An 11,577-nucleotide genomic window follows, 5' to 3' on the forward strand; every position below is an offset into this window, starting at 1 on the left:
GAAGTGTACTAGGCTCACCCTGGAACCCTGGGGCAGCTTCCTGAAAGCCTATAAATTATATCAAGGTGTGGCAGATGAATTAAAAAAGGAAGGGTACTGTGAGGAGCTGGAGTTGGGGGCAGGAGTCACCTGGCCACCAGGGGGTGTCATGACCACAGCTGGGACAGGGTCCTGCTACACTTACTCAACAAGTTTGACTTCCTGAGCTTCACACTGGATGGAGCCAGAAACCAGGAAATCTTTCTGCTCTTAGATCCATCATTTAGTCTTTGATTCATAAACCTAAAAATAAAGGAAAATGTTAGCTATCACCTGGAATTTGCTGCAATCTTTACAGTCTTTTCTTGAAATGATTCTTAACTTTGGATTGAAGCCAAAAGGCTCCTCATCAGACTATGGATAATCCAGATCACATGCATTTGCAAGAAAAAAAAATTAAAAAGGGGAGCATGGTTAAGTGGATTAAGTTAAATTTAATTACAGCAAAGCCAGGAAATGTTTTTAACGAATACTATTGGGTCATCAGCCTTCCAGATTATTCCTAATACTGTTCACAAGTTTTGCACTAAATATTTGTTTACTAGGTAATCATATGGTACTCTGTCTGGGAATTCTTCCTGCCACTTGCATTCAATTTCACATACCATTTCACAATGCTAAATATTAGAACTATAATTTATCCTAAAAAGACAGAACTGAGCCTGTGGAGAAGGAAAAAAAGTATGACAGTTATATATATTCTTCCCCTTAGGCAATCTCAAACCCTCTGTATTAAAAATGTTTCCACTACAAAATGCTGACCCACGTTGATTATACAACTTCCAGAACTTCCCTTCATTCTATCAAAAATAGAGTTCACTACATGGAAAATGAAGGCAGACCCCATATGAAAAATTTTCCTTAAGGGACTTTTAAAAAGTCTTGGAAAATTGATTGCCTTTGGCCAAATGAGGAGCACTACATCCATTTTCAAGGAACTGGGGAAGTTAGGGAGGGAGCTGAAAAAGTTGTGCAAGAAATTAGACTGGATAACTGCGAATTCCACTATGAATAAATACAGTTAATGCAAACATCCATCCTTCTTCTCAAAAAAGCAGTGTAATTAAAAATTCAACTCTTTCCTTGTGTTTTCCATTCCATGTGGGTTCTTTTCATAATTAAGTCTGAAATGTATTTGGGTTGGTAATTTGTTGTTTCTTTGAAATTTACACTTAAAAAAAATACTACTTAAGCATGAAACAGTCTTCTAAATGATTGTTTTTACCACTATAATATAATTAATATAATATATATTTACATTTCACAAAATATAAACTTTGAATGCTGACAGGGATTTTGTATAGTTTATTTTTTCCCCTCACTATACTTGGACCCAAATCCTCAGAGGAGTCTAGGCACCTAACTCTCAGTGATTTCAACAGCCATGAGGCATCTAAATATCTTTTGAGGATATGAAAACATACTACATCAGTAATACTGTAGCCTGAAATCCTTTTAGTCAAGACAAATTGGGTGGGGACGGGGACAGGGAAGGGGCATTGCGGTGGTAACCTAAGCACTGGGCAATAACAGAGTTAAACTTTACTCTCCCTTCTGACACAACTTATCTTGAATTCTTTGCTTCACAGTGGTTTAGCTTAAACAAGATGAGAGGGACATCACAAAGTATACCAAATAGCCTACTAGTCTAGCGTAACCTATCCTAGTGGTTACAGCAATCCTTCATGCTTTCAGAAGGGGCTACCATTTCTGCTGTTTTCATCCAAATCTGCCAAAAAATGACAGTTAAAGGTATTTCAGTGATTCACCATTATAGTCTGTGGCCAAATCACTGAATCTCTCCAAATCAGTGCCAAATCTTCAAAAGTTGATTCGGCCAAATCAGTTCGGGACAGCGATCTGAATCTCTGAATAGAATCACTGTCCTCTGAAATCGGCCAAATCCTAATCTGAATCGAATAGTTTCCTGTTCACACAGGCCTATTACCTACCACTTATTCTGCAGGCTATTCTACAGGTTGCCAACAAGAGAGAGAATGGTGAAACCACAGTCTCCTTTTTAATTTTTTTTCTTGAAAATGATTTCTTGTCCTCCATATTGTAGATTTGATGCATGTGAATGTGACCTGAATTATACACAGTCTGATGAGTCAAAATGCCAATTCCCTTAGCACTCTGGGGTGAGGATCATCAGGACCTGCTGATTTGAACATGTCTAGTCCCACCAGAAGTTCCCTAAGTCCTCACTGAACCTGGGTCTGGCTGCACCTCCCCTGGGTCCATCTGGGATCCCAGTGGGGGGGATGTCCTGGTCCCTGCTCAGAAAAATGAAAGAAAAGAATCTGTTAAAGAGGTTAGCTTTGTCATCTGGTGCAACCACCAGATTTCCAACCATGTCCTGCAAAGGCCCCACATTACTTGGTACCTTCTTTTTACCCCCTAGGTATTTAAAAAAGGACTTCTTGTTATCTTTGATCTGGGTCACTAGACCCAGTTCCATCTCCACCTTAGCCTTCCTAACAGCACCCCTCCAATCTCAAGCAATGGAGTTATAATCCTCCTTGGTGATGGCTCCTGCAATCCATTGGGTGTATGCCTCCTTTTGCTTTGAGACATTTCTAGATGCTTTTGGTGAGCCATAGGGGCTTCTGAGCACTCTTGCTTCCTTTGATCCATGAGGGGATTGTCACCTTTTGAGCTTGGAGGTTCATCTCCTTAAGGAAAGACCACTTTTCTTGGACTCCCGTATGTCATAGGCCAGCTGGGCACTGTGAGTGTATCAATTTTATCACAGGCCAACTGGGCTGTTAGGTTCAGTTTTGGATCGAGGAGGAAAAGTTGGGAGTGAAATAAAGGCAAATTTATTATATCTCACACACACACAACAGTTAACAGAAAGATAAATGCAATAAGCAGATAATGCAGTATTAAAGAGATAATAGTAAATAACAACAAATAATAACAACAGATAGATCTATCAATTCTGTCACAGGCCAAATGGGCACTGCAAGGGTATTAGCCACTGGGCTGTTCAAAACAACAGATAGATGGCATGGGTTGACATGAGTTGGCAACTTATTGATAGTCCCTCAATGCCAGGTACGCATCAAGTGATTCCAGCAAAGTCAGGTGTCGGGGAAAACCGAAGGATCGGGCCCCAAGGTCACGGTGGGCCGGGGTGGCAATTAGATACGGACAGGTGGGATTAGCGGCGTAGAGTCTGGAGTTAGGGACTCGGAGCGGATTGAGGAAAACAGGTGAATTTATTTGACTTACGCTTCAGGCGTAGGCAGAAAGGTCTTCAGTTACAGTTGGAACACAAACAAACAATTAACAACAAAGGGGTCTGTTGGCCCACGAGGTTCAGTCCGAAGACCTAGTCCCAGGGCTGGTCAACAGCTCATAAATGGGGATTACAAACAACGAAACAAACAATAAAACGAACTGTAACACGGTGATGTTGAACCGCGTGACGCCAGTCCACAGCAATGGACAAATCGGGTGGTCGAATGAGAAAAGCCGAGGTCAGTAGCCAGAAGGTGATGCAGCGGAGACGTCAGTTGGAGGGATGAGCAGAGTCGTAGGTGGTGAAGAAAAGCCGAGGTCGGTGATCCGGAACCGAGTTAAACAAAGTCCATAGGGTGATCCGAAATCGTAAGCCGTTAATCAGTTCGAAAGGTAAGTCAGGAAGCCAGATGAACGTAGTCAAAACCGCAATACAACGAGTACTAAGCCACCGAAGGAGGAGATCAATAGGCCCTGAAGCCTGACTCAGAGAACAGTCCCTGCAGCAGCAGCCTCTGTCTCTGGTCCGCGCGATCTCCCCCCACACACCACCACACACACACCCCGAGGGAGGGGCTCACAGAACTTTTATATCAATTTAGTAGCCAATCAACGTGCTCTCCACAGAGAAATTTCTAGTCCGATTACCTCATGTCAGGTTCTGACTGAGCATGCTCTCAGTCAGGAGCTGACACAATCTGAGCATGCGTCTGTGGGGAAAGTAGGTCAGCAATGATTGACAGGTCCGCAGGTCACCCAGGGGGCAAGGACTGGGTGAGCCTTGGAAATTTCCACTCACAGCTTCAAACCGCGCATGTCAGTTTAACCTCTTCTGTACTGGCAGCATACACTTAAAAATTTCCATGACATCAGGCATCCCTCGATCAATACTGTCACAGGGATTACCAGGGAAAGTCCCTTGATCAGAATCTGACCCTCACTCACACCGGGAGTCCAGGCTCCAGGCGTGGAACAGAAATGACCGTTCTGTTCCCTCCTTCCTGCTGGTTACCTGATGCACATGCTTTTTATACCTTGTTAATCTCATGGCCTCAGAACCACTCATAATGTTGCCCTATAGCTGTTACCCTATGGAATTGAAAGGTGTTAAAATTATTATAAAAGTTTACTACCCAGGCTATGGTTTATCCAATAAGCAAATTATGATTCAGCATCTTTAGGTTTGAAAATGACATTGCTCCACCTAAATTCCAACCCCTTTTAGGCTTCATTTGAATATGCTTTCTTGGGATATGTTTTCTTAGACTGTGTTGTGTGCCAGGCAGTTAGATCCAGTTTTATCATCAAGGCTGAACCCTGAGAAAAAAACCGTTATGTCTTCTAATCTTACAGCTACAGCTTTGCCTATGGGGCCCAGTCAGTTTCATGAACAGTTAATTCTATCATTTTGGTTAAACTTATGACAGACAAGTTACATTTGCAGTTTAAAAAATTACAAGCTTTATATTAACTAATATTACCTGTCTAGGCAAAATACCAAATGCCTCCAAGAAGCACATGTTATTGCTTATTAATTAGTCTGGTTCTGGCTGTTACACCCACCTTCCCCCCAGACCTTAGTGCCTCCCTGACTAGTCTCCTTACCTCATTGAAATCCCCACTCCTGAAGTCCAGGGCTGCTGCCTTGCTGCAGGCCTTTGACACCCTGCGCTGGATGGTGAATTCGAGTAGGCGATGATCCCTAGTCCCCTCACCAGGTCCTGCCTGTCGCCAGGACCAGGTCCAACGAGGCATTTCTCCTGGTGGGACTCTGCACCTCCTGGATTAGATGGAGGTCCTGTAACTCAGCTAGAAACCTATGTGAGCAGTCAGACCTGGCTGACTGCTCTTCCCAGCAGATAGTTTAGATTTCATAGATTTCATAGACATCAGGGCTGGAAGGCACCTCAGGAGATCATCGAGTCCAGTCCCCCACCCAAAGGGCAGAAAGTCAGCTGGGGTCATAGGATCCCAGCAAGATAAGCATTCAATTTACTCTTGAAGGTGTTCAATGTAGGTGCTTGAACCACCTCCGCTGGCAGACTGTTCCAGACCTTGGGGGCTCGGACAGTAAAGAAATTCTTCCTTATGTCCAGCCTGAAACGGTCTTGCAGGAGTTTGTGACTGTTCGACCTAGTCATCCCTTGGGGCGCTCTGGTGAACAAACATTCCCCCAGATCCTGGTGGTCACCCCTGATAAATTTATAGGTGGCCAACAGATCACCCCTGAGCCTGTGCTTTTCCAGGCTAAAGAGTCCCATGTCTCTCAGCCTATCATTATAAGATCTGTTTTCCTAACCTCTAATCATGCATGTGGCTCTCCTCTGGACTCTCTCAAGCTTCTCCACATCCTTTTTGAATTGTGGAGCCCAAAACTGGATGCAGTACTCCAGCTGCGGCCTCACCAAGGCCGAGTACAAGGGGAGAATGATGTCCTGGGATTTGCTCGAGAAGCATCTATGGATGCAAGCCAGCGTTTTGGTCGCTTTACTAGCCACAGCATCGCATTGCAGGCTCATGTTCATCTTGGGGTCAATGATGACCCACAAGTCTCTTTCATCTGTAGTGCTATCCAATGTAGCACTGCCAAGCCTATAAGGGTGCTGCAGGTTTTTCCTCCCAAGGTGGAGAACCTTGCATTTTTCAGTGTTAAACACCATCAGGTTCTCGTCTGCCCATTTGCTGAGCTTGTCCAGGTCAGCCTGGATCACCCGCCTATCTTCTGGCGTGGATGCTTTGCCCCAAAGTTTGGTGTCATCGGTGAACTTGGCCAGTCCACTCCTGACTCCAATGTCCACATCGTTAATGAAGATGTTGAACAGTATGGGTCCAAGGACAGAGCCTTGAGGGACCCCACTGGTCACAGGGCACCACGATGAGTGACTGCCATCAATCACAACCCTCTGGGTCTGACCAGGGAGCCAATTTCCCAGCCAGTGGATCGTGGTTGAGCCAAAGCCACAACTGGCCATTTTGGCCAAGAGGTGATCATGGGATACCAGATCAAAAGCTTTTTTGAAGTCAAGATATATGACATCAATCTCTTCTCCCTTGTCCAAGTCACAGGTCACCTGGTCATAGAAGGAAATGAGATTGTTCAAACAAGATCTACCCGCAACAAACCCGTGCTGGCTATCCCTTAGGATGTTAGCCTGGGCCAGTCCCTCAAGGATGGCCTCCTTAATAAACTTTTCTAAGATCTTCCCCAGGATAGAAGTCAGGCTAATGGGCCTGTAGTTAGCCGGATCCACTCTCCTCCCTTTCTTGAAGATCGGCACCACATTGGTCTTCTTCCAGTCTTCGGGCACTACACCAGTGCACCAGGAGTTTTCAGATATCTGTGCCAGGGGCTAGGCTATGACGCTCACCATCTCCTTGAGTACCCTGGAGTGTAGATTGTCAGGGCCGGCTGACTTGAAGGTATCCAGCTTCTCAAGGTGTTCCTTCATGAGGTCAGCATTTATGGAGGGTAGGGGATCCCCATCACCCAGATCTCCTTGTCCCATAGCAGGCATGGACATCCCATGTGACTGATGAAAGACTGACGCAAAGTACCTATTTAATAGGTTGGCTTTTTCCTGGGCATCAGTTGCCAGTTGCCCCATCTGGTTTAGCAGGGGTCCATCGTTGTCCTTGCTTTTCCTCCAGCTCCCCACATATCTGAAAAAGGACTTTTTGTTGTCCTTGATGCTTGAAGCTAGTTGGAGTTCAGTTGCAGCCTTGGCTTTCCTGGTTTGCTCCCTGCAGGACTGGACCAGTGCAGAATAATCCTCCTTGGAGGTGAATCCCGTCCTCTTTCCTTTGTAAGCTTTCCTTTTTAGCCGTAGGAGGTCCGCTAGGTCCCTGGAGAGCCAGGAGGGCTGCTGTGCCTTCTTGCTGCCTTTCCTCCGTGTTGGAATAGATTCAGCTTGTGCACTGAGGATCGCTTCCTTGAGAAGCAACCACTCTTCTTGAACTCCCATCTCCCTGGGGTCATGGTCCCTAAGGGCCTGACCGACAAGCCTCTTGAGCTTGCCAAAGTCGGCTTTTCTGAAGTCAAGGACTTCTGCGTTGCTGACTGACTTGCCAGCTTTACAGCGGATGGTGAAGGTGATCAGCTCGTGGTCGCTGTCACCCAGCTTCCCATCGATCACTAGGTCGCTGATTAGGTCTTCCCCCATAGCCAGTACCAGGTTGAGCAGCACTTTGTCTCTCATTGGCCCATAGACTTCTTGAGTCAGGTAGAGGTCATCCATGCATGAGAGAAAGCTTTGCAACCGCTCAGATTTTGCTGAGTGATCTTCCCACGAGATGTCCGGGTAATTGAAGTCACCCATGACAACCAAGGTCCTGGAGCAAGCGGCCTCAGTCAGTTCCTAGGCGAACTCCTAGTCAAGCTCAGGACTTTGAGTGGGAGGTCTGTAGTAGACTCCCACCATTGTGTCCCCTGTGCCGTATTCCCCACGAATTTTTACCCAGAGGGTCTCTAGCTGTCCATGCTGGTCGTGAACATCAGCTTGCAGGGACATGTAGCTTTCCTTCACATAGACAGCTACACACCCGCCCCTTTTGTCAACACGATCCCTCCTGTACAGGGTATAGCCCTGTATACCCATGGTCCAGTCATGGGTGGAGTCCCACCAGGTCTCCGTTATCCCAATGACGTCATAATTCTTTGCACTGAGCAGGAGGATGAGCTCCTCCTTCTTGTTGCCCAGGCTCCTGGCATTAGTGTACAGGCAGGCAAGTGTCACCTTGGGGGCTCTTGCCTTGCCCACAGATTGTGCCAGGGCTGGGGGAGGGGTGGGCTCCTTTAAGTGCCTTGGTCTGCTGGCTTTGCAAGGGTTGCTCAGTGGGCCAGCAGTGGCAGTAGTCCCCCCATCCCCCAGCGGGCTTAGTTTAGTTTCACCCATGATGACCACATCCCTTGACTTAACTGCCTCCGTGAGCTGACCTGAGAATTCCTGGTCCAGCTCTTCCACCTGGTTGGGTGGCCTGTAGTAGACCCCCACCATTAAGTTCCTTTCCGCCTGAACCCCTTGTGTTCTGACCCAAAGCACTTCAGTCTGCCTCTCCTTTGACCCAGTGCTGTTTGCTGAGGATGAGTATTGCTGTTTGACTTAGAGCACCACACCTCCACCTTTCCTCCTTGGGTTATCCTGCCTATATAGCCTATACCGCTTGATGTTTACCACCCAGTCATGCATTGGATCCCACCAAGTTTCAGTGAGCCCCACTATGTCTCGGTTTGCGTTAGCTAGCAGGACGGTAAGTTCTTCCTGCTTGTTCCCCATACTATGAGCATTCCTGAGGGTATATGCACTGCACCCCCAATCCCAGGACTATTCAGGCCCCTGTCTCTTACCTGGGTACTTCTTGTGTTTGTCGCCTGTCTTGGCTGGGCTGGGCTGTTCTTGTGGGTGTCTCTTGGTTCAGTGTTCCGTGGCTCCCTTGGTCCTCTTCCCCCCCCTCCCCTCAATGAGCCTTGATCCTTGATCCTCAGAGGCTTACATTTTCAGAGGCACAGTACTTGATCCTTATATGTAATGCATTCTTCTGTGATTTTCTAATAATTGGAATAATTATTTCAGGACTCTTGGCTTGAATGGCATTATTTTTTTAAATGCAATTCAAAAATGTATTTCAAATGCATTCAAATGCAATTCAAAAATGTGTTTGAATTAGAGATACTTTTCCTTACCTCTGAAACACTGCTAGTCGGCATTACTAGCCTAGGCTTATGGTGGATATGACAGATTGCTCTGTTCTCAGGGAAGTATGAAGCACTGTTTTGCAGCTTACTTTGCCTTTAAGCTGTTACCTTAATGCTGAGTCTGAAACTTGAAGAAACTGGTAAGTGTTTACATTTAATACTTACCATATGGGCATGCAAACATACACCCTGGGTTCTGGCCCACAATAATTACCTCCCTAAAAGCTGGAGGGATTAGAGAATATACCTTTCAGTTCCAGAATTATTTAATATTCTATTACAGTTTTTAACAATTTCCATACAGACTCAGAGTTTAAGACAGAAGGGTCAGGGATTTATCTGTACATATACAATTTAATATGGAGGGGATGTTCTTTTGATGCAGCATTTGGATTTGGTTTCCAACCCACATCTGTTACCAAACTATTTTTTTCTAAATACATATGAAAGACATACATGTTGAATGAAAATTTCTGAATACAGAAGAGTACCATGTGCTGGCAAGGAAAAGCATTGCTCAGGGGCTCGTGGTTTCAAATAAGCTGTGAAAAATTGTGTGTAATGCATAATATCACATACTTAATCATTTATGAGGACCTGGGCCCTGAACTAATACAGCATTTAAACACTTCTATAATTTTAATCATGTAAATAGTCCTATAATTTACAGAACCAATAGGATTATTGTCATGTTTGCAATTACAAGTGTACTTAATGATTCAGAGCTGCAGTGGGTAAATGCTATGAAGAAGAAAAGAATGCTATTTCTAAGGCCAAACTATATCTTACTTTTACATTACCCATTTGATCTTTCTTCACAATCATGCCACATATTCAACGGGTGAGATAAGTCTATTAGTTATCTTTAGCCTTTTCTCATAGACTGCTTTTCATGGATTTCTTCATTTTGCCCTCCTACTTGCCAATAAATATCACACACTATAGGATTTCAAAGTCAACACTTTTTCAGCTCTGATGTATCAAAATATTTTAAGTTAAAAGCATGATTCTGATTAATATAACATGCAATGGAATTCTTTAAGTGTTTCATGTTTTCAATGTAACTTTTAAAAGCCTTAGCGTAATTCCCCCCATTCCTTTTCACCAGAGACAGTCAGGCATCCTGAAAGAGGGCAGCTGCTACACAGGGACAGCAGTGAGTTATGGTTGCCACCATATTGTCAGCAAGATCATGTAACTGGGGTAGCAATCAGTTCCCACCCCCTTCAGTCCCAATCAGGGCCCAGGTTGCTGCCCAAGTCACCCTGACGTAGTTATGCTACTGCTTTTCATCATCTACTGGTTATTAAAAAGGGAGGATTTGGGGTTATTGTATTTGTTCCTTTTTAAGTCCTCTACTTCCCTACTGTTCCCATATATGTGTTTGCTTAAATTAGTTATCGCTGTATTGTTTTCATTGCAGAAGTGGCATGATTGTGATGTCTCTTATCCTTGTACTTTAAAAATTTTTCCCCAGGATTATAAACCAACAGTATCTCTAATACTTTATGCTACTGTTAGTCTGAAAAAAGACAGTTTATATGATGCACTGGATATGCTTAACTTTAATCCCATTAACTTTCACTGGAGTTGGGTATGTTCACAGCAATATCTCCAGAAGTGGGCATGAAAAATTGAAACATGACCATGAGGAAGTCAGCTGGGTCAAATGACCCCAGCAAGATAAGCATCCAAGCATTTCTTAAAGGTATCCAGATTAGGTACTTGAACCACTTCTGGGGGAGTCTATTCCAAACTCTGGAGACTCAGATGGTAAAGAAGTTTTTCCGTATGTCCAGTCTAAAATAGTCTTCCAGCAGCTTGTGACCATTAGACCTTGTCTTCCCTTGGGATGCCCTGGTGAACAGACATTCTCCTAGCTCATGATGTACTCCCCTTACGTACTTAAAAGCTGGCACCAAGTCACCCCTGAGCCTTCAGTTCTCCAGGCTGAAGAGTCCCATAGCTCACAGCCTCTCCTTATAAGGCCTGCTCTCTTGTCCTCTAATAGATTCATAGATTGTCTCAGGCCAGCTGGGCACTATGAGTATATCAATTTAGTTGCAGACTGACTGAGCACTGCAACTTTATTAGCCACTGGGCTTTTTGGTTCAAGATCGAGGAGGTGATGTTGGGAGGAAAACAATGACAAGTTTCACTTATAAAAAAGAATGAATTTTACTTATAACAACAAAAATATAGTTTGCACACATGACAGTTAGTAAAAAGGTTAAGCTAATAAACAGACAATATAACAATACAAATTAAAATTGACAGTGATAATCAAACAAAGAAATTAACTAAGAGTTCTCACTTGTTTAGTAACTTATCGATAGTTCCTCAGTCAGATACACATCAAGTTGATTCAGCAAAATCAGGCGTCCCCGATCTACGCTTTCAGAGGAAGAACTGGGGGGAAGGTCCCTCAGTCAGGATCTGGTCCTCGGTCAGGAAGTAAGAGATCTGGGAGCATGGGACAGCAATGACCTTTCCGTTCTGTCCTTCCCTGAGGATTACTTAATGTGCTATTATATCTTTTATATCTTGTCTATGCCAGTGTTTTGGTTATATAGCCATTCATAGTGTTACTTTATAGCTGT

The 11,577-nt window shown here is 44.5% G+C and overlaps 1 long non-coding RNA gene across 1 annotated transcript; it reads right to left on the reverse strand.

Annotated features, from left to right (window-relative positions):
* Positions 1–209: 209 nt before the first annotated feature.
* On the reverse strand, positions 210–9,066 carry LOC149872773 (uncharacterized). Its single transcript, XR_016439799.1, has 3 exons — positions 8,966–9,066; positions 8,630–8,830; positions 210–282 (listed from the first exon to the last, which is right to left on the reverse strand). It is a non-coding gene; the product is annotated as an uncharacterized LOC149872773 (long non-coding RNA).
* Between the last annotated feature and the right edge of the window lie 2,511 nt (positions 9,067–11,577).

This window comes from Crocodylus siamensis, chromosome 1 (genome assembly GCF_052110815.1).
Source record: "Crocodylus siamensis isolate JL-2025a chromosome 1, ASM5211081v1, whole genome shotgun sequence".
NCBI classification, from domain to species: domain Eukaryota; kingdom Metazoa; phylum Chordata; order Crocodylia; family Crocodylidae; genus Crocodylus; species Crocodylus siamensis.